At 35.1% G+C, this 27,681-nt stretch overlaps 1 protein-coding gene across 2 annotated transcripts in view; it reads left to right on the forward strand.

The window, feature by feature from the left end:
• The first annotated feature begins 2,830 nt into the window (after positions 1–2,830).
• drm (odd-skipped family member drumstick) overlaps positions 2,831–27,681 on the forward strand; it is a 55,825-nt gene continuing 30,974 nt past the window's right edge. For both annotated transcript variants that reach the window (XM_073971231.1, XM_073971232.1), the window contains exon 1: positions 2,831–4,224. The gene's annotated coding sequence lies outside the window, so the exon portion shown is untranslated. The remainder of the gene's footprint in view (positions 4,225–27,681) is intronic.

A 27,681-nucleotide genomic window follows, 5' to 3' on the forward strand; every position in this document is an offset into this window, starting at 1 on the left:
TCTGAATTTCTACTCGGCTTTCTCCTATCTGCTCTAGTTTCCGAGATATCCACGCCCCGACGGAAAATCATAAATTTTTTTCAGGTATGAAATTAATATTTTAAAAACTTAGAAGTTTAAAAATACATTTCAAAAATCAGAATTTAATTTTCGATTTAGAAGTATTTAATTTATTGAGGCAAATATGGAAAAAATGTTTGTCACTTTGTTCCATGTGATTTACAATATTTCACATTTGTGTCATAAGTGCGGATATGGAACAAATCGACAAAAATTATTTTTTTAAAAAAATCTCTATAAATTGTATATTCCAATACATATTCCTCTAAATCTTTGCAAATGTGCTCTATATACTATTATTAACATTTCAAGTCAACAATATATATATTTTCTTTAGTCAGCTCCACACAGTTGTGACGCAAAACATTAAAATGCGATTATCTCAAAATGGGCAAATGGCGTATGGAACACTTAAGCATGACACCGACGATATGTAATGGCTGGAGAGCACGATAACTCTCGAAATAATCGATTTGGTCTTCCTGATATTTTGTCATACTTTCAGTTCGAAGATGGGCAATACTGACCCACAACTTCAGGTACTTCTCCCCAATATTTAAAAATTTCACTTAAATTATATACAAGATATCTCCCGAACGGGGCAACCATTCTAGTCCAAACTTTGCTCTCTTTCCTTAGGGTACCTCCTCCACAAAAGTTCAACATTTGTGTCTAAGTGCAGTTTAAGGTCTGTTCGAAGATACTTTGGAAATGTATGCCGATGCTGTTCGTTGTTGTCCTGCCTACAAAGGTGTTAAGTTTTCCGTAGACAAGTCCATGCTCCCTGGCATTCTGGTCCATAAGTTACACGATGACCTACTGAAATAACTAGTGGGCGCGATATATATCGAAAATATATGACTCCCAAAATAAGATCCACTTCCATAATAATCTATTATGTATGTGTCGCTCCATTCCTTTAAGTACCTCCTCTGCAACACTTTTGAACTGTAATCCTAATCTATATTTTCGTCGGCAAGTTCAAATGTCCAAAAAAGCCACAAAATAATGAAAAGACCATAAATACATTCGATCTGACCGTAGATGAAAGTTTCAATTCACACAGGCTGAGGGTATATCTCTGTCGGCAACGTCGACTTATACTTTTTTACTTAATTTAGGTATCAGTCATCACAAAATATCTCCGCCTAAAATTGTGGACAGGATAGAAAATAATTATTCCGTTTTAGTTCAGAATATTTTGTGGTGGACGGTATAAAAACGCTTTTTACTTGTTTTAAATATTTTTAATTTTGCTTTAAGTCTGGAGTAGGTATTTTTAAATAAAATGTAGGAAATTGCACCCCAGTTTCTGTTTATTTCTGTATACAAATTTTCGAAAATCTTCCACAATTTGTTGATAAAAAATTGGAATTAGACCCCAAACATGTGAAAAACTAAATTCTCATGAATGAAATTTCTCAGTCATACATACATATAAAAATAACAGCTCCTATTCAGGAATGTCTGATCTGATTGATGAGGAAAAATACATAAATTTTTCATTTAAATTTTCTTCTTCAGAATATGAGAGCGCGTAATATCAGTAGCAGCTTCGGTTATGAATCGAAAAGAAAGCCACACGGAAGGCTTTAAACTATACATGTATTTAAAAAGGAATTTATATGAGTGTACCTATGAAAAGATTGAAGCAAGTGATCTTCGAAAAGTAGAGTGTGGAATGTGATGCCTTTGCATACAGGTTTTCATTTGTCTTGCTTTACTATTGGTTGATTGGCGGTGGTAACGCCTCTCGAGAATACAACAAAGCTTTGCATTGAAGTTATGTGGGGCTGTTTAACGGTAGTGATCTCCTTTGCTGTGTCCAGTAGCGCAGTATAGCGCTGATCGGTAGCCAAAAATAATGAAAAGAGAACGAACAACCACAACAACAAAAGACGTCAATGCAGACCAATCAAATATGTTGTATGTTTTTTGCTTAAGGGGGAGCTTACTCACACTCTGAAGCGTAAATGGGGAGTCATTTTTTGCAATGGTATTGGTTTGGCAGGAGAGCGAGCAAAAGAGCTACCTTTTTTTGGAGCAAACAGAAAGTAAGAGACTAATTAATATGTACAGGTTGAGTTGGGTACACTCTCTCACACATTTATAACCACGTTTGTACATCACGGTAGCCTTTTATTTGGACATAATTACCAACACTCCTCAGAGCAAGAATGTGGCATTGGTAGACGCCCTCTTTTTTCTGTGTTGCTTGTTCGTTTTTTTGGTGGGTAATAACACGGGTCATACTACCAGCCGAACATGAGATTCATTGCTCAAATTCAAACTCATTTCTTTTGGCTGCTGGGCAACTGAACCCCCCTTCTTGGCTTTTATGGCATTCTCAAGACAGGGACTGAGTATTTGGATGAATGAGTTGTTCCTTTGGGGAAACTCTCTTTTGGCCAAGAGAAAGATTCTCTTGATCTGGTTTGGTTTTTGTGAATGAATGAAACCTGTGGCCGTGTGTTGGAATGAGAATGCCTGGCTAGAAGAGGGACAAAGACAAAACATCACATGGACTCCTTGTTGTGCTGTGTTTGCGGAAAAGGTGAATGAATGGAGCAACGCCGCCAGAAGGACAGACCAAACAAACAACCAAACCCATACGAAGAAAAAAAGGGGGCCGTTAAAGTTGGTAGTATCTTCTAGACAATTTTGTCTTCATTTTTAATGTGGTGAGCAAGGCTTGACGCCACACAGAGCAGCTTTGCAACAACAACGGCACATCAATGAATAGAGCCAACCAACCAGCCAACCAAAGATTAGAGCAGTACAGAAAACCAGACTCATTACACTGCCTGCCATAGCTATCAAGAGCAAACGCCGCCGCCGTAAAAGCCACAGCCACAACCAAAGGCAATAAGACAAAGCACCAGCAACAACAATAACAACTACTACAACAATCACTGAGCTAGCTCACAGCTCCCATTACCTCTCCAGCTCCACTGCAAGCTCAAGGAGCCAAGCAAAAAATCGACTAAAGTTGAAGTAATGATCGGTGATCAAGCCAAAAAAAGACAAGACACAAGTAAGTCGTTGTGTGAACGTGTATGACGGCGAACAGAGCGAAACATTTGAAATTTTTGGAACAGCAAATAAGACCACAATACGAAACGACAAACGGGCCGAAACGTGCATTTTTTGTGCTTCGTTGAAGTGATTTTTTTTCGTTTCAATTCAGTGAATCGGTTTTCGTGTTTTTTGTGATTGTTTTTGTTATTGTACACAAACAACAATATAATTCATAAGATCTCAAAAGCTGCTGAGCCTAACCACACACTTTTTTCCAACTACTACTACCACTACTGCTGGCTGACTTGAATGCTAGCCACCACCAGCTAGCTGTAGCTAGGCTTGAACCACCAACCATCATCGTTGGAGCAGCAGAAGCAGAAGCCACTCGCGCGCTCAACACAGGCAGCCGTTAAGCTGAAATTTCGATCGTAACTTTGCAGTTGACTGTTGCGCACGGAAGCGTTCGGAAGTGGAATATATTTTATTAATAATATTAAAGTCTGCTGTCGTCTCTCCCGAAAAAAGCGGCAAACCCAACCAAGAAAACCACAAAATACCTACCGAGCCAGCAATCTAAAAAAAAAAAACGAAGAAGGCGAAGAAACAGACTTCTCATCATCATCATCAGCAGCAATACAATTTTTTTACTTGCCTTGCTCACTACCAAATGAAGCTTGGCTTATTTAGTTTCTTACCAGTCACCGAGCACGCACCAACAAGTAGTCAAGTTCTCCGCCTAACTACGCGCGTCAACAACAGAAACGTGAAATAACGAAGTTAATAATCGATCAGCTGCGCCAAGCAACAACAATTAAAAGACGTTTTAATTTCATCATTATTGCCAATAAAATTTGAATTAAAAAAAGATACAAATTCACTAAACGTACAACAAAAATAACACGTTTATATTAAGTTAAACGCTAAAACGTTCATTTAAAACGTGTTCGAGTTGTAAGACTCCAATTCCAGTAGCTGTTTTGAAAAGTTTTAAATACCCTCATCAATAATTAAAAGCTGTTAACCAGCAATCGAATTTAAAATAACAACTAATAAAATAAATTTCACGATATATCATCGAGACGGTTAACTAAAGTTTGGACCAAAGAAGCTTTCTGCTGTGTCTTGGGGAAATACATGTTTGAGGTAAGTTTGATTTATTTTTTACTTTGTTCCAGAACCTGCAAGAAGCTACTAGTTTTTACTACGATAACATTTTTTCCTTTATGTTATCGAACATTTTTTTTAAAAATTAGTAGATTTTTGCAGTACTGGAACAGACCAATTATTTCATTAGAAATAGTCAAAATGTTTAACCTTAAACACGGTGCTCTTGAAGCAACTTTAAATGGAAGGTGCTTACACCTGGGAAATTTTTACGGATTCTGAAACTACAATGTTCATAGATGAGAAAAATCAAAAAACAAAAAAATCGCCGGAGCGCTTTTTAAATAAATCGAGATTCAAGTTGAGATTTTTAGGGGTTTTTATGTTTTCACGATATTGTTTGGAAATCGCAAGTCCTATAAAAATAGGACTAAAGAAAATTTTGTAGCTATGAAATTTCTCTACAAGATTAACCTTTATGATAATTTCGTAGGTTTTACCGTTATTGAGATATAGAAGTTCAAATTGGGACAATGCATTAACTCTACCGCTACCTTATAAAACAATGTCATGTATGGTGCGTCCTAACTAACTTTAAGTGAAAACCGCTTGCACCTGGGAAGTTTTTGCGGATTTTGAAACAACAATGTTCATAGGTGAGAAAAATCCAAAAACTAGAAAAAATCGCTGAAGGGATTATTAAATAAATCGCGCTTAAAGTTCACATTTGTAGTTTTTTTAGGTTTTCACGATTTTGCTTGGAAACGGAAAGTCCTTTCGAAATGGGGCTAAAGAAAATTTTGTAGCTGTGAAAATTCTCTACTAGACTGTCCTTTATGATGTTTTCGTAGGTTTTACCGTGGTTGAGATATAGATGTTTAGGTCACATTTTCAGTTTTTTTGTTAGGTTTTCACGATTGGCTTAAAAACGGTAAGTCTTGTTGAAATGGTACTAGAGAAAATCTTATAGCTGTGAAAATTCTCTATAAGATTGCTTTTCGTAATTTTTGTAGCTGTGAAAATTCTCTACAAGATTGTCCTTTATGATGTTTTCGTAGGGTTTACCGTGTTTGAGATATCGTAGGTGTCATGCTTAAGTGTTCCATACGCCATTTTTGACAGGTGGTTTCTAGGGTTTTTCGGTATGCTCTATCTGAATTTCTAGTCGGCTTTCTCCTATCTGCTTTAGTTTCCGAGATATACACGCCTCGATGGAAAAGCATAAACTTTTTCAGTTATGAAATTAATATTCAAAAACTTACAACTTTAAACACACATTTAAAAAATCTGAATTTTAATTTTCGATTTAGAAGTATTTAATTTATTGAGGCAAATATGGAAATTTTTTTGTCACTTTGTTCCATGTGATTTACAAAATTTAACATTTGTGTCATAAGTGCGGATATGGAACACATAGACAAAAATTCTTTTTTTAAAAAAATCTATATAACTTTTATATTTCAATACATATTCCTCTAAATTTTTGCAAATACGTTCTATATACTATTATTAATATTTCAAGTCAAAAATATAAATATTTGCTTTAGTCAGCTCCACACAGTTGTGACGCAAAACCTTAAAATGCGATTATCTCAAAACGGGCAAATGGCGTATGGAACACTTAAGCATGACACCGACGATATAGAAGTTCAGCTTACATTTTCAGGGTTTTTTGTTAGATTTTCACGATTTGCTTGAAAACGGTAAGTCTTATCGAAATGGGACTAGAGAAAATCTTATAGCTGTGAAAATTTTCTATAAGATTGGTTTTCGTAATTTTTTCCTAGGTTGTACCATTTTTGAGATATACAAGTTTAAGTTGGGAAATTGCAGTCATGAGCTTGTTGTATAAGGAGGCGATACAGTCAATGCATTGTCCCAATTTGCACGTCTATGTCTCAAAAACGGTAAAACCTATGAAATTATCATAAAGGCCAATCTTGTAGAGAATTTTCATAGCTACAATATTTTTTTTTTTTTTTAAAAACGCTCTGGCGATTTTTTTTTTTTGTTTTTTGATTTTTCTCATCCATGAACATTGTAGTTTCAGAATCCAGGTTTAAGCACCTTCCATTTAAAAAGCGCCGTGTGAAGAAAATTGGAAGATTTCATAAAGTTGGTTCGTATGCTAATTTCTTTCTGCGAATCCGGAATTCTAATAAGAATATTCAACCATAACTTTGTGTGGAGTGATTAGGTTATCAGGAAGAGTGATTTTTTTATATATGTATTTTTTTAATTCATACTGCAGTATTTATACCTTTTTTGTTGACGGGAGAACAACAAATCCTTTCTGGGATTTTAACAAGTTTTTAATTTTATATTCTTTTATTAAAGCAGACCTGTAGTGCGATTCTGTAATATTTTTTTCCTTTCTGACACTAATTGGTAGAAATAAATTGCCGAAAATATTCTGGAAAAAAACCCCCATGGACAGCTAAAAATTTTCGTCAAGAATACACACTGAATACATGGTAGAACAATATAAGGTAAAAGCAATACCCAGCTGACTGAACTGGGCCATAACGTTAGTGTCAAATTCCATACGACATTTTATATATTTATTTTTATGTTCGATGTATATTAGGGATATATATTTTTTGAGGAAAAATATATCATACAGAAAAAACTATTTCCCGTAAAGACTTTTTCATATCAATAATATGTAACCTTTTCCAAGTCCGAACAACGTGCCGCACACTGTAACACCGTTTATAAAAGCGGTATAAAATTTGTTAATATGTGTGGTATTTGAAAAAAATTTGAAATAATGAAAACCCTAATAAACATGTGCTTCAAATGTTTGCAACAGCTTCTCCTTTTTCAATGAATTTTTAGCGATCTTATACATTTTTGCTAGAATTCTACTTTCTGCGACAAATTATCCATTAGAAAATTTAACGAATTTTTATTTATGTTTTTCAAAATATTCAATGAAATGTGAAAAATATTAGTTTTATAAATTCCAATAATTTACATGAATAGTTGACACTAACATTACAAACAAAAACAAACTCCTATGTGGTTGTTGTTGAGTTGTAGTTTTAGTTGTGACCAAAAATCCCAAATTCAATTTCATCCGAGCCTTATTTTCCGACGAAAAGAAACCCAAAAATTATTATGGAATGTAGAATTGTTGATTTCGGATAATAGAAATATAAAAATTTCTTTCGATCAGTTCCCACAGAAAATTTGGAAAATTTAAAACTTGGAAAATGTTCTTTCTAAATGTGTGACGAAGATGTGAATTGTCACAATTATGATTATTCAATTGGCAAAATATGTTGACTTAGCGTTCTAAGCCACCATCAACTTGTCAAAACTTTAGTAGACAATAATTGATGATCAAAAAATAAAATCTTCTGATATAGAAGAGCAATTACTAATGATGTAGGAATAAAACTTACCATAGTATTTGTGAACATTGAAAAATGGGATTACCAAAGCAGGACTATAGGAAAAGTTTGGAGTTTCAATTAACTGACATAATTTCGCATATACATTTATCTAATGAAGTTCGATATATATACCAGTTACCAAGCTTTGCCTTCGTCTGCCACAAAAACAACATCCTAATACACCTGAAGATCGGATTTACCACCCGTGAAACGTAGTGTAATGGTTGGATGCGTGGGACTTCGGTAGACTCCTAATTTTTCAATGTATCTCTAAAGGCCTAACAGCTCAACTCGAAAGAGAATTAATTAAATATGTTGACGTTTGAAAAGCAATGAGAATACTTTAATACTTTAACTTGTTACATATATCGAAAAATACTCAGTCGAACTTCTCCATGACGTATGTAAGCTATAATAGACATGATTCGAAGTGAGTGGTGTGGCATGCCTACAATAGTACCGACTATAGGCACGAACAAATTGACTCCTTTTTTGATGCAAAATTAACTGTACAGCTATCATTTGGAAGATTGTTTTTTTTAATCACATTTCGAAGTCTTTTTAGAGTCATTTTGGTGATCAAAAACTGATAATGTCGCTTGTATGATCAGAAAGGGACTCGAAAGTGACTCCCTATAATGATTAAAAAGAGTTCAATTTAAAATACAACAACAAATGTTTACCAAGGTGTCTGAACTGGTTTAAAGCTAACACAAGGCCAATCACTGTAAACATCCTAACGGACAGTAAAGCAGCAATTAAAGCAATAACAAACAAGACGGTGAAATCAAAAACTATCTTGCAGTGTAAAAAATCAATCAACGACTACTCCCACCATGGTTCGGTTAACATTATATGAGTACCAGGACATAAAGGGATGAGGGGTAACGAGATAGCTAACTCCTTGGCAAGGCAAGCCGGAGAGCAAACTACGATAAGCCTAGATAATGCTAAGCCTTTAAAAGCGGCGCGTCTAGAGTTAATGGCATGGGCGTCCATACATCCCTCTGGAACACCGAAGAGAAAGGGAAAACACAAAAATCCTCTGGGGAAACCCAGACGAGGATAAAACAAAGGAACTCCTTTTAATAAGTAAAAAGGACATTAGTAGACTGACAGGCATCCTTACAGGACACCTAGAGCTACAAGCACACCTGCACAAAATCGGTTATGCAGAAAGCAGCGAATGCAGAACATGAGGAGAGGACGACGAAACGTTGGAACACTATATCTGTCATTGCCCAGCCTTCGCGGCGCTAAGAAACCAATTTCTAGGAAATAACACTATACTAGAACTCCACCAAATTAGGGCAAACGAGTTCAAAAACTTAAGAGATTATGTCAATGGCACAGAATTTCTTAACTGATAAATTTAGTTTCTTTTAATAAATTATGCAATAAAAATTTATTCCCCTTAGGCTTCCGCAATTAAGGTAGAAACAGAATCAATCGTCACTTGCTTCCCAAATGTTAAATTATAAAGGAATGTCGGAGCCTCCTAAAGAAGAACGCAGGCGGATTTGCAAAGAGGATCTGGCATTTCTTTATAATTTTACATTTGGGGAAGCAAGCAAAGCAAGCGACGATTGATTCAGTTCTGGCCCTTAGAGCACACAACTGCCTATCCTAGCTTTAGTGTATGTCCATACGGGCATGTGGCGATTCTTATATCTTTTATATATTATATAATAATATATAAATAAATATATTCTTTCTCATGATGGAATCTCTCAAATAAAACGCTTGCCGTTTAATTTTGCCACCATTTATAATTTAGATGCAAGCGTTTTATTTGAGAGATTCCATCATGAGAAAGAATATATTTATTGAGGCTAAGCGACAAATTATTTCTTTTCTAAATAAAACACTGAAACTTAAATTTTTTTAAATTATAGTTTATTTTTAACTTTTTAGTAAATACATTTTTCAGACCACAATTAAAGTCAATTTAGGCCGAAAATTTAGATAAAAACTTTAAAATGCCTGAAATCGTGTAGTACCGTTATATAAAGGCTAAACCAAAACCTGGACTTATGTCCATAATTTTTGGTGGGGAAGTTTCTGTACCATTGGGGACTCCAAATGCCAAGTTACAGCCAATTCGGCCTAAAAATGAAGATAAAATGCTTATAGTGGCCGTACCGCTATATGGTGGCTATACCAAAACCTGGACCTATGTCCACAATTTTTGGTGGGGAAGTTTCAGCACCAGTGGAAACCCCAAATGCCAAATGACAGCCTATTCGGGTTAAAAATGAAGATAAAATCCTTAAAACACTTGAAATCAGGTGGTACCGCTATATGGGGGCTATACCAAAACCTGTACCTATGTCCACCATTTTTAGTGAGGAAGTTTCTGTACCAATGGGGGGTCCCATTGCCAGGTTACAGCCAATTCGGCCTAAAAATGAAGATAAAATCTTCATAATAGGTACTTGAAATCGTGTGGTACCGCTATAAGGGGGCTATACCAAAACGTGGACCTATGTTTACAATTTTTGGTGGGTAAATGTCTGTATCATTGGAAATCCCTAATGCCAAATGACAGCTAATTCGGGCAAAAATGAAGATAAAATCCCCAAATTATTTGAAGTCGGGTGGTACCGCTTAGAGGTGGGCGCGTGTCGTGCCGTGAGTAGTGCGTGTTCGTGCCTTCCCGAAAATCGCCGTGTTTGTGCGTGTCGTGCCGAAATCAATTTTTGGCCGTGCGTGATCGTGTTTTTTTGTTCGGCACGATTTTGCACGACACGACTAAACACGACCTGCACTATGTGTCACGATCGTGCTAAATTTTTGGACTCCCTTTAGAAGTCGTGCAAGAGACTATACTAAGCAAGAAAATCGAACAAGAAAATAAAACGACCAAAAAATTCACCAACTGTGGTTTTCCAAAAATTATTTGCTTCGTTTTTGTAGTCCGGTAATTTTTGCCGTTATGTTATGGAGAGGCCAGAACAAAAATTTGATGTTTGTTTGCCATTTGTTTTGTTCATGAGAGAGAATCAAATACAGAAACAACTCAGCGGGTTAACGCAATATACTCCCAGCAACATATATGTGAAGTAGTGATTGAATAGCTTTTTTAGAAGCAGTCCAAGCAGAGTCATGAAAAATGCATTCCGTTCTTCACATTTCGACAATGTCCGATTTGAATCCATTTCATAAAAATTTCACATTTTAGCAATGTTTACATTTATAATAACTTTTTGCAAGAACACAAGAAACAATTTATTTTATGGTATTTTAATTACTCAGCAAAATGTTTGTATCCAAAAAGATAATCATGTATGCAAGAATTATCAGACTGAATCTTTGTTTGTAGCCAAAAAAGTAGTTGAATAATGAGTGCAAGTGGCTATGTCCTTTTACGTGAAAGAAGTCATGATTTTTACAAGGACATGGTGCAGCTAGAATGCAATCAATTTTAGATGACTCTATGCAAGAAGCATTTTAAGATGTTTTTGGGTATTTTTGAGTAATAAAAGCTAACTTTCTAGAATAAAAGTATTTGATTTATTTGAGATATTCCATTGTTTTATATACATTATATTATATTTCGATCGAACTATTATCAAACTACTGTTTTTTTAAACAAAAAATGTTTTACAAAAACATGAGTTTGGTAGTAATTTGAACGAATTTTAATTCGAATCGTCCTAGAGAAACAGATTATAAATATTAATTAAAAGTTACCACATCTTTTTGAAATAATTTTTCCAAATGGCCCTGAGGTTTCAAGTCCGTGAAAAATCCTCGCTTAATAGATGTTAACTTCTCCCATATCCTCGCTTGCGAATCAATTTTTAAATGAATCGAAAAATCAATTCAAAATACTTTCCATGGAATGTATATTTATTCACTACAAAGAACTAATGAAAAATATGTGCTTAAGAAGCAAATTAGACAGTATCCTCACTGCACCAGGCCCTTGTAAAAATCATGTCTTCTTTCACGTAAAAAGATGTAGTCCGAAATCACTTGCATCACACATGATTAAACTACTTCTTTGGCTACAAACATTTTGCTGGGACTGTCTTTGAAAATCAGTTGTTTATCATGCTAAATTTGATATTGATGACAAGTTCGGAAATTCTGTATTTGTAACCGTCAATGGCTCCAACGTTGTTTCGGATTTTAAAAGATTTAAACGTATACCTTGAGCTTGCCACAATTTGAACTTAGTTATGGATGATGTTGTTAAAGAATTGGGAAAACTGATTGACTGCTCCAAAAAGCGTGTAAGATATTTTCAACACTCGTAGCTAAACAACAAATTGCCGAAAACGTTAAAACAAGATATAAGAATATCATATATATTATGCTTGAGAGCATATACCAAGTCCAGAATGAAATTAAGAGTATTTTGCTAGAAAAGAATGAGTTGGATCGTATATCTGACTTAAAGCTAGAACCTCTATTGGGTTTTCTCAAAATATGCAAAAACTATGCATATTTTTACCCTTTGGTCTGAAAAGCTATTGAAAGTTTGCTCAATTGATACCATTGACTCTCAATTCATGAATGATTTGAAAGCTAAAACTAAACAATCATTGCTTAAACGCTTTGTGCCAACAATGGCACATCTTATAGGGACGTTTTTATTTCCGCCGTTTAAGGAGATGAATTTCTTATTACAAGATAAAAGAAATGACGTAATAGCTAATGTAAAAGCAATGTTACTTGATATACAAGGTGAGAACATAGAGTGTTCTAATGATGAGGAGGAAATAACAATGCCACATTCACACGAATTTTCAGAATTTGGCAAAAAGACGAAAAATTGATACTGAAATTTATACATATTTAGCGAGTGCCGTATCTAGCCAGACTGATGTTTTAAACTGATGTTGGAAACAGTCGAACCTAAAATATTTAAAACAATTAGCCAGGAAAATTTTGGCTATACCCAGCAACGAGCGAGATATTTTTTCCACATCTGGAAATATTCTCAACGAAAGATGAACTAGAGTTTTGAGCTCTAACTTGGACAAAATAATGTTTTTAAATAAGAATATGTAAATGTTAGTTTATAAGTAATTTTGCAATATGTATATTTTAGAACATATGAATTTTTTGAACAAATAAATGTACAGCTATATCGATATATAATAATAATAATTGTTCCACAACATCCCATAGGGACAAGGGAGACTTCTCTCATATCAATGAGTGCACCCCGATTCATATTAGCTCAATGATATGGGACCTACAGTTTATCGCCGAGTCCGAACGGCGTGTCTAAGACACCACTTTTGTAGAGAAGTTTTTATATCGATATATATTTTCTTTAATTTCGTGCGTGAGTGTGCGTGTTCGTGCCTTCTCGAAAAACGCCGTGTTTGTGCGTGAAAGTGCATAAAAATTTTGGTCCGTGTTCGTGCATGTTCGTGCCTAATTTTTTAGGCACGCGCCCATCTCTAGTACCGCTATATGGGGGCTATAGGAAAAAATGGGCCCATATTGATGTATTGTCAACCAAATCTGAAAACTGTGCAAACTGTGAACTATATCGGGTGGTACCACTATATGGGTGCTACAGGAAAAAATGGACCCATAATGGATTTGGGTTCATATTCATATACTGTCATCCAAATCTGAAAAGTGTGCAAACTTTTAGTTCGATTGGTCAACTGCAACTGTGTAAAAAATGAGTTACCAGATTTGAAATGCAAGTTAAATAAAGCACCGTTAAAACACTATAAAAATAGACCAATATTAGTTCTGATTCCATATTCGTGTATTGTCATCTAAAGCTGAAAAATGTGCAAAGTTTCAGTTCGATTGATCAACTGCAACTGTGTTAAAAATTAGTTACCAGATTTGAACTAAACGGACACCAAAGCAAGTTAAATAAAACACTAGGTTCGTTCCCGTACTTTCTAATAGTAAAACTCGTAAAAGAGAGAACTGTAAAAAAATTATTCTCACATAAATGTTTTTTGAAATAGTTCGGGAACGGAAAAATGGAATATACGTAAAAAAAAACTGGAACAAATGTCAAAGTCAGCGTATAAGCCAATCAGACACCGGCAACCACTTTACTATTTTTTACACGCTCAAATTCTTCGAGTAAAAAGTTCTTAAAGAGAGCGTCATTCAGCCCCATTTTTGTTTAAAGAGAAGAGAACATTTTACAACTTTTTTTGTGTACGGGAACGCTTTTTCCGGTAAAATGTGTAAAAATGTTAACAACTTTTTAGTTCTGGAACAAAGCTACTGTATTAAAATTGAAATTTTAAATGAATTCCAAATGTTAACAAAATCTTTAATTTATTTGCATTTTAAATGTAATATGTAATCTTAAATTTTGTAAGAAATAACTCTACATTTTTTTTATTTCATCGAAAAGTAAAAAGAATATCGAAGCAAACATGTGGCGACAATTGGTACCTACTTATCCTATAAGACGTTTACTTGAAAGTGGTACCTACATACTTTCTGCTGTCGCAATCGTTTGCGTACCTTCTCTAAACAAGCATCTACTTGTAAATCCTCTTTAAGCTTTCAGGGTTTTTTCTATGACTCCGGAATCTAGCGTTTTACCTTTCGTATTTCGGAGTATGTTCGTCACTATCTTTAGTTTTTGATACCTTTTAAAAATAATTTATTTATTTATGTTTATTCTCCTACATCTTGATATTTATTCTGAAGTGATCTCAATAAATTTCCCCTCTTTTAAAAAACGATTGTAAAGCAAACTTCGGCTACTGGTTTTAGCTTTGTAAACCAATCATTGGTAACAACATCTTCGTCTTAAAGAATGTTCAACCAATCCAATTGTCTATTCAACGTCTTTCAATGATCTCTAAACTTCGGCTGCTACTGTGTTTGGCAAATCATAAAACACCAGCTACACCGATTTAACCAAAGTAACGAAGATGTCTAAAACACGATCACTTTTAGCCGATTTCTTTGTACACTACTTCTTCTTATTCGGTTTATGGTTGTTTAATCCCCAGTTTTATTTGCCTGTTACGATCTGTATTTATTAAGCTTCGGCTACTGGTGTTAAGCGCCTCCTACTTTTACACGAAACCCCAACAGAGGAAAAATAAACGTACACACACATACACACAGAAGACACTAAGTAAGCTCTGAGTGTTCTCTTGATTTGCTCTCCGCATAAGAAAACGAAAAGAAAACAGCTACCGACGATGGTTAGATACACACGAGTGCGTGTTACACATTCTCGGCAAGTAGAAGTAGTAGAAGAATAAGAAGAAAACAGCAAACAGACTAACTTGTCTTGGAAAGGAGGCCTACTGCGGTTTCTTTTGGTTTCTGTTTCTTGTTTAGATTGCTGTGGGGTTGTGTGGAATATTATTACTCATCTCTAAGGAGAGGGGGGAACTTGGGGGAATTTTGTGATATACCAACATACATATGGGATCAAGTATGTGTGAGTATTTGTATTGTTTCTTTTCCTTTCATTTGTCAGCTTTGTTGGTTGGCTTCTTAAAGAACGTTCGTTTTTGAAAGGCAAAGTCAAGTGATTTTTAAGCTTAGCCAAGAGCCATCAGTTGTTTTAACATCTTCATTGAAGTAACATCCTAACAAAGGCTTTTTTCGTTCTCTGTTATGGAGAATACGCAAGTTTTTCTTTACAACTGTAGTGTTCTGATTTCAATATGCAAGTTTTAAAAGTTGGTAAGTGTTCTCTCTTATAGTTTATCTATATTTTTTGCTATTGCGGTAAAATTCGATATTTCTCCCAAGTGAAAGTAATAACTCCACAATGGGTGTTTTTTAGCCCTGGTTCAGGGATGGAAGTTCTGAATAAGGAAAATATCAGTAGCAATTAATTAAAAACTTTCATAAATAATGACCTTCGCCCTAATAAGACACAATTCACCTGTATTAACATTTATTTTGCTTACATTATGTAGCCGCCTCTTCCATTTTTATTTCGGAAACTTTCCATCCCTTTACGAACGTGCAAGTGAGTGATGTTACTTTGTTTTCTCTCTTGCGTAAATACCAGTAGCCATGTTTTAGTTATGTCGTTCTTTCCCTTAAGTTATCTTATTGGGGCGTATAGCCCTTTCTTTCCAGCACTTTTTTTTTGGGCTCCAGCAACAAAGTGTGTAACCACAACGTAAATGAAGAAAAGCCGGCGACGGCAGAATGATATTTTCTCGTTAACGACAAATCACATGTGTTCTTACCACGATGTGTCATGATGACTGTCTGTCTGATGTCGGTCGAACACTTGAATTACACGCTTGAATAATGTGGTTGTTTTTATGAGAGTGCTGTTGAGGTTGTGTGCAGCTGGCTGACTGTGTTATGTTTAGCAATGGAGCGTATGACTTGACTACCAGTCTTACGCTTTATCATTGGTGGGTTTGTTGACTTTGTTCATTTGTTGGATGTTCTGGTTGTTATTGCTGCTGTTTAGCCTCTTAACCACCACATATCCATAGTACCTTTATTGAAAGAGTAATGTTCTGTTAAGACAGCTTTATTAGCTTTTGTGTTGTGTGCATAAATATCATGCGGTACACTGAAAGAAATTGAAAGTAACATACAGTTGGACAAATAAATGTTTGCAAGCAGTGTTTGAATTTGCTGCTAGTTTTTCACAGCACAGCACAAGGTCTATGCTGGCGCTGTGAAAGTGACGCAGCATAGCACATAGTCACAGCATCAAAAATAAAAACTAGTGCTATTGCTATGCTGTGCTGTTTTCAAAAACAAAATCGAAAACTGTTGCTGTGCTATGCTGCGAACATAAACGTAGCATAGCACAAGGTCTATGCTGTGCTTCTGAAATCTTCACAGCACATAGCATAGCATAGTCATCAAAATCAAAAACGAATGCTGTTGCTATGCTGTGCTGCGAACATAAAAGTAGCATAGCACATGGTCTATGCTGTGCTTCTGAAATCTTTACAGCACATAGCATAGCATAGTCATCAAAATCAAAAACGAATGCTATTGCTATGCTGTTTTCAAAAACAAAAACGAAAACTGTTGCTGTGCTATGCTACGAACATAAAAGTAGCATAGCACATAGCATAGTCATGAAATCGAAAAACGATTGCTGTGCTCTGCTGTGCTGTAAACATTTCTACATAGCATAGCATAATTAATGTTAACCCAGCAAACTCACTAACCCCCATTATTATAAATAAGCTTTCTTTGGTTATAGTTTGGATTTTTCGATCAGATTTTTTAGCGTTCCGGTTAAAATAATAGCTGTGTCTGGTTACCCTAAAATTTGTAACAATTTGTACCAATTGTTGCTGGAAGTCGTCTGTTAACACAAAAAACCAGCAAAAGAGAGCGATTCGAGAGAGACATTTTGACAGTTCTTTCACTGAGAGCTTGCAAATTCTTGCTGGACAAATTTATTCTAGCAAGCACCTGCAAGCTCTTCTTCTTCCTGAAAACAATCAATCAGCCGTTTTTAGTTTTTTGTTGATTTATGTTTGTGAACATTAAAAACAATTTTATTGTGGAAATAACATAGTCTAATTGTATTGTTTTATGGAGAACAAATTTGTAAAGTGGAAAAATACTTTTTTGTTTCATTTTCATTTTTAATAAAATACAACGTGTTTGCTTCCTTTGTTGGCGGACAAATTGTTCTGTTTTGGCAAGTCAGCTGATTGCTTGCTGGTTTTTGCTGGGAGGTGTCTGTTTACTTTTTACAATTTTCTAGCAAAAGAGAATAAAAACCCCTTACTCTCTGAGAAAGTTCTTGCTGGACAATTCTTGCTGGGAAAGTAACCAGACAGACTTAATATTAAACTGGTGCGCACGATAAGTCTCGAACGGATCAATCGATTCGGTTTAAATTTAGGGTATCGAAATATTTTGTCCAGATTTGATTTAAGTTCGAAGATGGGCCATATAGGTCCACTCCTTCAGGTACCGCCCCCAAAAATGTTCAAAAATTGTCGCAAAATTTGTGCGCACGATAACTCTCGAAGGGAGTAACCGATTTGAACCAAATTTTGCATATGGTAATACTACCTCTAGGCATACATTAGGTTCGAATATGGATTATATCGGGCCACTCCTTCAGGTACCCCCCACACAAAATTTGAAATAAGTGCAGTTTAGTGACACCTCACGAATCGTTATGAAATGTTTTGTAACAGGATGTTTGTGCGGCCTCTTTTACGTCATTGTAATTTTTTTCGAGGGCAAGTCCATAGTTCCCGACATAATGGCGCATAACCTCAAAAAACGCTGCACTATGTCGCGAGTTCGAATAAACGGTGGCCAAATATAAAAGGAGTTGGCGTTGTCAGATGAATTTTGGCATAAATACTTATAGTTCACTGACAATGTTGAGACTCAATCGGTCCACTCCTTCGGGTACTTCCCACACAAAATTTCGGTAAAGTTCAGTTTAGGGCCTGTTCAAGAATCGCTTGGATTTTTGTTGTAGCAACTTGCATCCACTGCCCCTCATATAACGGTATAATCTTCATCAGGGCCAAGTCCATACTTCCTGAGAAAAGTCCACAATTTGGTCTTTGTAATATTTTGTGCAAACTTAGTTTAAGTTCGAAGATAAGTCATATCGCTTCACTCCTTCATGTACCTCCCCCACAAAATTTAAAAAATGTTCGGAAAAATTGTGCACACGATAACTCTTGATGGGAGTGACCGATTTGGTTCATACTTTACACATCCTAAAATATCTACCAGATATAGATCAGGTTCGAATATGGACTATATTTGTCCACCCATTCGTGTACCTCCCACACAAAATTTTGGATAAATTCACTTTAAGACCTGCTCTCGAATCACTTTGATTTTTAATTAAAAGACAATAAAAAGACAATAATAAATAAACACTTTGATTGTTGTTGAAACAACTTGCATTAGCTGTTTCAATAACGACAGTAAAAGTTTTTTCAGGGGCAAGTCCATACTTCTTGAGAAAAGAGCCCGTAAGTTGTAAAAAACCTCTATAGCACCATATGTAGTGCCTGGAAGGCTCGAACCGAATATATTACCGAATATAGCTATATTATGTTTTTCGCAGGCTAGTGTGATAATCCTATCCATACTTTTGTCGGTGCATACGGCCAACATTTTGAAACCCCCCTAAATACATAAGTTTTTTTTTTTTTTTTTTGGGAAAAAAAAGTATTTCTATCCAGGATGAGGGTATATCTCTGTCGGCAAGGCCGACTGATACTTTTTTACTTGTTTTATAATATTTTGTGTCAAATTTGTTATATTTTAGTGGTCTATCGAAATGTTTTCATATTTGTCCTAAGAATAGTTTTAGAACGATCAATTATTCAATATTTTCTTTGAAATTTTGTTATCTATAACAACAATTATTTAGTTGCAGAACATACAGGAATGTTTGGGCTTTTTACAGTAGACCAATAATAATAACCAGCAAATAGTCATGGGGTTTCTTTCCTTATTTCTCAAATTTTTCATTCAGGTAAAGAGATTCATAACAATTTGACATAAGAGATATTTTGGTACTTTAAAAAATTATATATTACTGTTTTGTCAATTAACAGACATAGTAGTGTGTTAAAAATATCGAAATGTGCATTTAGTCATGGTTTCACAGGTCAATAGCAAATTCTGTTACATTTAAAATACATACATACTTCTTTGCCATCAAACATTTTTCTGGGTTATGTTTGATGCTATGCTGTTGACTTTGTTCATAGCACAGTACAGCAATAGTTTTCGTTTTTGTTTTCTTGACTGCGGCTGTTTACTATGCTGTTAAAATGTCTGCAGCACAGCATAGCAACAGCATTCGTTTTTGATTTTGATGACTATGCTATGCTATGTGCTGTGAAAATTTCAGAAGCAAAGCATATACCATGTGCTATGCTACTTTTATGTTCGCAGCACAGCATAGCAACAGCATTCGTTTTTGATTTTGATGACTATGCTATGCTATGTGCTGTGAAGATTTCAGAAGCACAGCATAGACCATGTGCTGTGCTACTTTTATGTTCGCAGCATAGCACAGCAACAGTTTTCGATTTTGTTTTTGAAAACAGCACAGCATAGCAATAGCATATTTTTAGTGATTTCAGTGCTGTGCTGGTAGCAAATTCAAACACTGTTTGCAAGAACCCAACATTGCAGAATTATCCAAAGAATGTGAACGATTGAATATTAGGGGTCGATCATCGATAACAATTATCGTTGAGTGGCGTTGCCAGTTGTCAAAATTGATCCACGTATGGCAACTCTCAACTGAAGTTGCGAATCTCAGTTGACGAAGCGGCTGTTTTTCAGCAACCACAAATTTTCAGTTGCAGTGAACATTTTTGAAGAAACAAGAAATAAAATAGAAGAAAAATAAACATTTTGTTAACAATTATTGATTCTTTGCATCATTAATTAATTTTGTGTATCAATATGGTGAAAATAACGACAAAGCAACAGTTCGAAATATTAATTGACAAACTGAGTGAAAATCCAAACAGCCCAAGGAGTTCGGGAGTTTTGGTGAAACCAAAGCCACAGCGGATGTAGCGTGGAGGTCCATTTCGGACAGTTTAAACAGCCATGAACCTCCAACACGAACACCTGAAGAGTGGCAGAGTCTGGATTCACTTTAAAGCAAAGTTGAAAAGAAAATGCCTCAAAATAAAATAAACTTCAACGACACTGGTGGTGGTCCATCACAAGTGAATTTATCGCCTTTGGAGCGAACAACAGCAAATCTTTTGCAAATGAATTTGGTGACAAATACAGATCTTTCCACATGATCATCAGCTTACAGTGCAGATGGCAATTCCAATGGATTCGACTTGTCCCTCAAATTTCTTCTAATAGATGCAATGTCCTGTACATTTTCTTCGTCAAAAATAATTCCACCGAACTTATCATTTTTGGGGACAGCAAATAAAACTTGACGATCCGAAGATTCAATGGGCAGGTTATATTCCAATCTTGAGTTGTTTTCCAAATTTGCTCGAAAACTCAGCCAAAATATTAAAATATTGTCCAGAATACACAAAGCGCAATTATTTTTAAAATGTTTTTTTTTTTGCGAATAGAGGTCACAAGTTTGAAAAAACACTGATCGATAACATGTTTATCGACCACCCAGTTGAGTTGACATTCATGGTACAACATTTCGTCTCAGTCGCGCAGACAACTGACAACGCAACTCAAGTTTAGTGACAATACAAGATAGACCCATTAGTATATGTGGTCTCAGCGAAGCCAGATGGAATGGATGTGATCAAGTGTGTTATACTCCGAAATGTCGAATCAAGTGGATAACCACAAAAGGGGTATAGACATATTTTTGACAATATCATGTACTAAGGCCTTTGTATATGGGAAGCAGGGTTTCGGAGTCGAGCTATTTTTAGTTCGAATCCTACTCTGGGGTCGTTTTTTTCAGACTCTGGAGTCAACTCCGATGTTAATGTCATATAGGCACCACTCAATATGCTCAAGTATTCAATTTTTTCCTATACCTATACGGCTTTTTATTTTATTTATTTTATTTATTTCAAAATTCATACATGATACAAAGCCTCAATGGCCAAATAAACGTATCTCAAGACAAAAAACCTGAGTTATAAAATAATAAATTCAATTTAATGTACTTAAATATATTAATATATAACAATTAATTATTATTTAAATGCAGATATATTTTTTATTCGGCTCCCCAGCCATAAAATGTTAAAGAAAAACAACAAAGAAAAAAAAAAAGATGTCCAAAGAGTAGTAACTCAACATATGCTGATTTTTAAAGAGTGGCATATATATACATATATATCGATATACATATATATATGTACTAGCAAAATACCCGCTACTTCGTATGCGGAAAAGGAATAATATACAAATAAACAATATATAAATCATGAAAAAAACTATTATTCAGAGGATGTTACCCTATATATAGCAGTTAATTCTTGAGACATTTTTAGGCCTTTTTTCCATCTTCCAACCCAACGTCAAATTTAATACCATTTAGTACATTTCGTATTTCTCAATAAATCATCCAGCCCTCAGCCTAATTTTAGAATTTGTATGCATTTCAAAAAATCCGTATCTAAACACCAACACAATCCCTCATACAACAATTCCACCTATGTATATCCCTCCATGCAACACCAAACTGGTACCAAATTTAATACTTATAGTATGTATAAGTTTCAAAAATTACTTCCTTTTATCCAAAACTATATCCCAACCGCGATTTAGTATTTTTCGTATACATTAGTACGAATTTCCAAAACTTGCTCTCTATCTCCACTCTAAACGTCAACTGCTATGCTAATACCGGATTTCACAATTTTAGCTCTACGCCTTTACACAATAACAATTTGGAACAAATTCTGTGCTACTTAGTAATTTTCGTACACTTATTGTACGTATATCCACAACCACATCCATATCTCAACCCTACACACCAACAGCGGCTATAATATCAAAATTCCACCTCTATTCATAATACCATTAATACTTTTCGTATGAAAGTTCGAATTTCAATAACTATCTCCAAGAGTAATTGCGAATTTCAGGATTCCACCTCTATCCGTCCATCCAAATCTAAATTGTACCAAATTTAGTAGCATTTAGTACTATTCGTACCCATAAGTACGAATTTCCAAAACTTCCTCAATCCCACACTCCAACAGTAACCTTAACTCGAAATTTCAGGATTCCAGCTCTTTTCGTTCACCCAAATATAAATTGTACGAAATTTAGTACCATTTAGTATTTTCCGTACCCATAAGTACGAATTTCAAAAACTACCTCAATGCTACACTCCATAGGTAATCTTAATTACAGATTTCAGGATTCCAGCTCTATCTGTTCACCCAAATCCAAAATGTACCAAAATTAGTACCATTTAGTACTTTCCGTACCTATAAGCACGAATTTCCATAACTACCTCAATCCTACACTCCATAAGTAATCTCAGTTCCAAATTACAGTATTCCAGCTCTATCCGTCCACCTAAATTTAAATTGTACCAAATTTAGTACCATTTACTACTTTCCGTACCTTTAAGTACGAATTTCCATAACTACCTCAATCCTACACTCCATAAGTAATCTTAAAAAAAAATTCATTCAACAATTTTTTTAATCAAGAAAACATTTAATTTTTTCAAGCAAAACGTGGAATATTTCACCCAAATCCAAAATGTACCAAAATTAGTACCATTTAGTACTTTCCGTACCTATAAGTACGAATTTCCATAACTACCTCAATCCTACACTCCATAAGTAATCTCAGTTCCAAATTACAGTATTCCAGCTCTATCCGTCCACCTAAATTTAAATTGTACCAAATTTAGTACCATTTACTACTTTCCGTACCTATAAGTACGAATTTCCATAACTACCTCAATCCTACACTCCATAAGTAATCTTACTTCCAAATTTCGGGATCCCAGCTCTATTCGTTCCCCCAATTCCAAATTGTACCAAATTTAGTACTTTCCGTACCCATAAGTACGAACTTCCAAAACTTCCTCAATCATACACTTCATCTGTTATCTTAATTCCAAATTTCAGCACTCCAGCTCTATCCGTTCAATCAAATCCAAATTGCGTACCATTTAGTACTTTTCGTTCCCCCTAAGTACGAATTTCCAAAACTTGCTCAATCCTACACCCCAATAGTAATGTTAAATCAAAATTTCAGTATTTCAGCTCTATCCGTTCAACAAAATTTATATTGTACCAAATTTAGTACCATTTAGTACTTTCCGTACCCAAAAGTACGAATTTCCAACATTAACTCAATCCGACACTCCAAAAGTAATTAAATTCCAAATTTCAGGATTCCAGCTCTATCCGTTCACACATATCCAATTTGTACCAAATTTAGTACCGTTTACTACTTTTCGTACCCATAAGTAAGAATTTCTAAAACTACCTCAATCCTTCACTTCATCAGTAATCTTAATTCAAAATTTCAGGTTTTCATGTCTATCTAAATCCAAATTGTACCAAATTTGGTACCATTTAATACTTTTCGTACACATAAGTACGAACTTCCAAAACTACCCCCATATCTCAATCGTACACTTCAATCTAAATTCCAAATTTCAGGTTTTCAGCTCTATCCGTTCACATAAATCCAAATTGTACCAAATTTAGTACCATTTAGTACTTCTCGTATACATAAGTACGAACTTCCAAAATAATTTCCTTATATCAACACTACTTCCCAACCTTGATTCCCATACCAAATATGAAGATTGTAGCTATATCCGCTCAAAATATACAATTGGTACCAAATTTAGTAACTTTTCGTACACTTATAGGTCGAATTTCCAAAAACCCTATGGTACATCTTTCTAACTCTCCATCAGTTACCCTCATTCCAAATTTCAGAATTCTAGCTCTTCCCGTTTGCCTAATACAAAGGGTACCATATTTAGTACCTTTTAGTACTTTTCGTACCCTTCTAAGTCGAATTTTCAAAAACCCAGCCTTATCTCACCCCTACACAACGACAGCAACCCACAGTCAAAATTTCAGCTTTCTAGCTTCAGCGGTTTCGTCTGGGCGATGATATGTCAGTCACTCACTCAGTCACTCACTCACTCACTCACTCACTCACTAAGCTCTTTTATATATATAGATAATATTATTGTTCAGGTAGCCCCTGAATGTATCTAAGGATTTTCAAACGAAAAGGATTATTGGTGTGAGAAAAAATACGTAGTTCTAGTGGTAAAAAGTTCCAAAACCGTGCAACTCTGACTAAGAAAGACCTAGAATACACATCCTTCCAAATCAAAGGAATAAAAATTTGGGGATTTCTAGTAAAATGTAAAAAAGTAAATCTTCTCCTTAGGGCACTAGGTATACCATTCTTTATAAGATTATAAAAAAGCAACGTACAACGGTATTTTATGAACATATCGAAGGAGCAACCTAGAAACCGAATGACATGACCTGATACATGACTACTTCGAGGAAGATTAAACAAAAAACGTGTAATAGTATTGACAATACACCTCAATTTGTCAATATTGGCGCCAATAGTACCAGAATACACCTCAAGTCCATACAATACTTGGGACATCAAAAGAGAATTAGCCAGCAATAACTTTATTCGGTGAGAAAGATATAAATTAGAACCATAAATCCTACGCAATATGCCCCAAACTTTACCAGACAAAGAATCAATGTGGCTTTTGAATGAAAGATCAGAATCGATAATTACTCCCAAGCATTTATGTTGCTGTACGAAGTCAATTTTAGTGTGACCCAAGAAGATATCAATGGGTGGTAAAGAACAGTTATTATTGCAAAAAGCTAAAGCCTTGGTCTTAGAAGGATTGACTTTCAATAAGTTCCTTGTAGCCCAACGAACAAAACAATCTAAGTTTGAATTAATATTACATTCAAGTATGTTGGATGTTCCTATGTTATTTCCTTGAAATAACAAATGCTATTATTATCTTCTTGGAATATAATTACAGGACTGTTTAATGCACTTTTCGAATTACAAAACGTGTATCTTGATCGTAATCTAGGTCAAGAATATGTGTGTAAAACAAAAAATTTATAAAAGTGATAAATTTATACCAGTTTGAAAATTCACTCTAAAATTGCAACTCCAATTATAATTTTAAATTTGCTTGCAATTCATAGAGTATTAATTGGACCAAAAGGGTTTTTAAAGAAATTTGCACGGTGTCAGAGTCGAATAAAATAACTCGACTCCGAAACCCTGATAAGAAGGCAATATCTGAAAGAATTATTGCTACCAACTTAAGAATTAAATACTAAGAATTAAATACGCTCAGCTCCAAAACGGCCTAACCCACATTTTCGAAAAAATCAAACTGACTATGCTGATCGAACCGGAACCTTTTGAAATATATACTAAAAAATTCCCTATTGCATAGGTTAACCCTGTTATTCTACATGCCGAAAACTGTTTTTCCTTTAATGTAAGTTTAAACAAATGTGGACGTCAAAATGGCCTAAGCCACCTAGGCAAAATCGAATACTGGAAATAAAAAATACGTGTGGGTTAGGCGAAAAACGCATGTTGCGTTTTAGTCAGGAGTATATTTGAAAAATAATATAAAAATAAATTTTCGAGAAGAATTTGTAAGTAAAAACCAAAGGTTAAGTAATAAAGTTGACTTGTAAAATGTAAGAAGTTTATGTGTAGCGATCAATGTGGTGGCCAAAACCGTAACATAAGAATGAATACTATTTGCACATACATGGTCAATAATTCGACCTTCTCAGTGAAACAGATAGACCAAAAATTTTTAGTATCTGGCCATTCATTCCTACCATGCGACCAATATTTTGGTCTCATTGAAAAGGAAAAAAATATATCGTGTAAAAGTTCAGTTTAGGACCTGCTCTCGAATCGCCTTGGTTTTTGTTATAACATTTTGTATTCACTGTCCCCTATATGAAGGTACAAGTTTCCTCAGGGGCAAGTCCATACTTCCTGAAAAAAATAGCCTGAAAGTTGAAAAACAAACCCTATGGCACCATGTTTATGGGTGGAAGCGCAACATAATTCTCGAACGGAAATGCCGATTCCGGCCAAAATTTGGCCTTCGTAATATTGTTTCCAAACTTAGTTTAAGTTCGTAGATAAGCCATATCGGTCCACTCCTTCAGGTACCTACCCCACAAATGTTAAAAAATATTCGGAAAAATTGTGCGCACGATAACTCTTGATGGGAGTGACCGATTTGGTCCATACTTTACACGTTCTCATAATATCTACCAGATCAGGTTCGAATATGGAATATGGAGTGGACAAATATTTACTCCATCCCGTACCTCCCACACAAAATTTTGGATAAGTTCACTTTAAGACCTGCTATTAAATGACTTTGATTTTTGTTGGAGCAACTTACATTCGCTGCCTCAATTACGATGGTAAAAGTTGTTTCAGGGGCAAGTCCATACTTCTTGAGAAAACAGTCCGAAGGGTGTAAAGGAATGAAACGACATAGACCATGGGGGTGCCATAGCGGGTACCCCCATGGTCTATGTCGTTTCATTCCTTTAAGTACCTTTCCGCAAAATTTTTGAACTTTATCCTAATCAACATTTTTGTCGGTTCATACGACCAAAATTTTGAAACCCCCTAAATACATATGTTTTTTTTTTGTGAAAAAAGTGTTTCAATTTGCACAGGCTGAGGGTATATCTCTGTCGGCAAAGCCGACTGATACTTTTTAACTTATTTTAAATCTTTTTGGACTATATTCTCAGGAAACATGGAAATGCCCAGAAAAATATTATATCGCTGTAAGAAGAAACCCAAAGAGTACCTTCGTTTAACATTATAAAAAAGATTCCCGAACAGCTCTTAAACTGCAATTAAGCGAAAATGTTAAACTTTTGTGAGGAAGGTATCCGATATAGTCAATCTTCGGACTTGAGAAAAATATTATGAAGTGTAAAGGTTTGACTAATATCACCTCCTTTCGGTGATGATTTTGGAGCTTTTAAGTCATTGGACCACAAGGAGTACCTTCAGTTAAAATTTCAAAAAAGATTTTTATTAATTTTCTAATGTTCGAAAAATGTTTGCATGTGAAGAAGGAAAGGCGAAAAATCAGTCATATCGACAGTGGAAGAGGCTTCTCCAGCAATGCTTCGAAACACCGAAGTTATTGTAATATTGTGACTGCGAATATTTTAATTAAGAGACTAAGCTTGCCATCGAACATTGCCTGATAGGCTAGCTGTGTACCTAACACTTTCATACCGACAAAATGTGTCTCATCGAAATAATGGTTTAAGACCCCAAGTATGTTTGGACGAAATGTGTTTCAGACAATTTGGAGTTGATTTAGCAATGTCCGTCCGTCTGTCGGTCTGTCTGGCTGGCAGGTGCGCACGATAACTCTCGAACGGATCAACCGATTTGGTCCAAAATTTGGCTTTCGCAATATTTTGTCCACTCCTTCCGGTACCTTCCCACAAAAGTTCTGAACATTTGTGCGCACGATAACTCTTGAATTAAGTCACCGATTTGGTCCATACTTTACACATCGTAAAATTTCTACCAGTCTTAGATGAGGTTCCAATATGGACTTAATCGGTCCATTCCTTCGGGTACCTCCCACACAATTTCGGAAAAGTTCAGTTTAGGGTTATCTGTCGAATCGCTTTGATTT

The sequence above is a fragment of the Musca autumnalis genome, unplaced genomic scaffold (genome assembly GCF_047663935.1).
Source record: "Musca autumnalis isolate F117 unplaced genomic scaffold, ASM4766393v1 scaffold_2, whole genome shotgun sequence".
NCBI lineage: Eukaryota > Metazoa > Arthropoda > Insecta > Diptera > Muscidae > Musca > Musca autumnalis.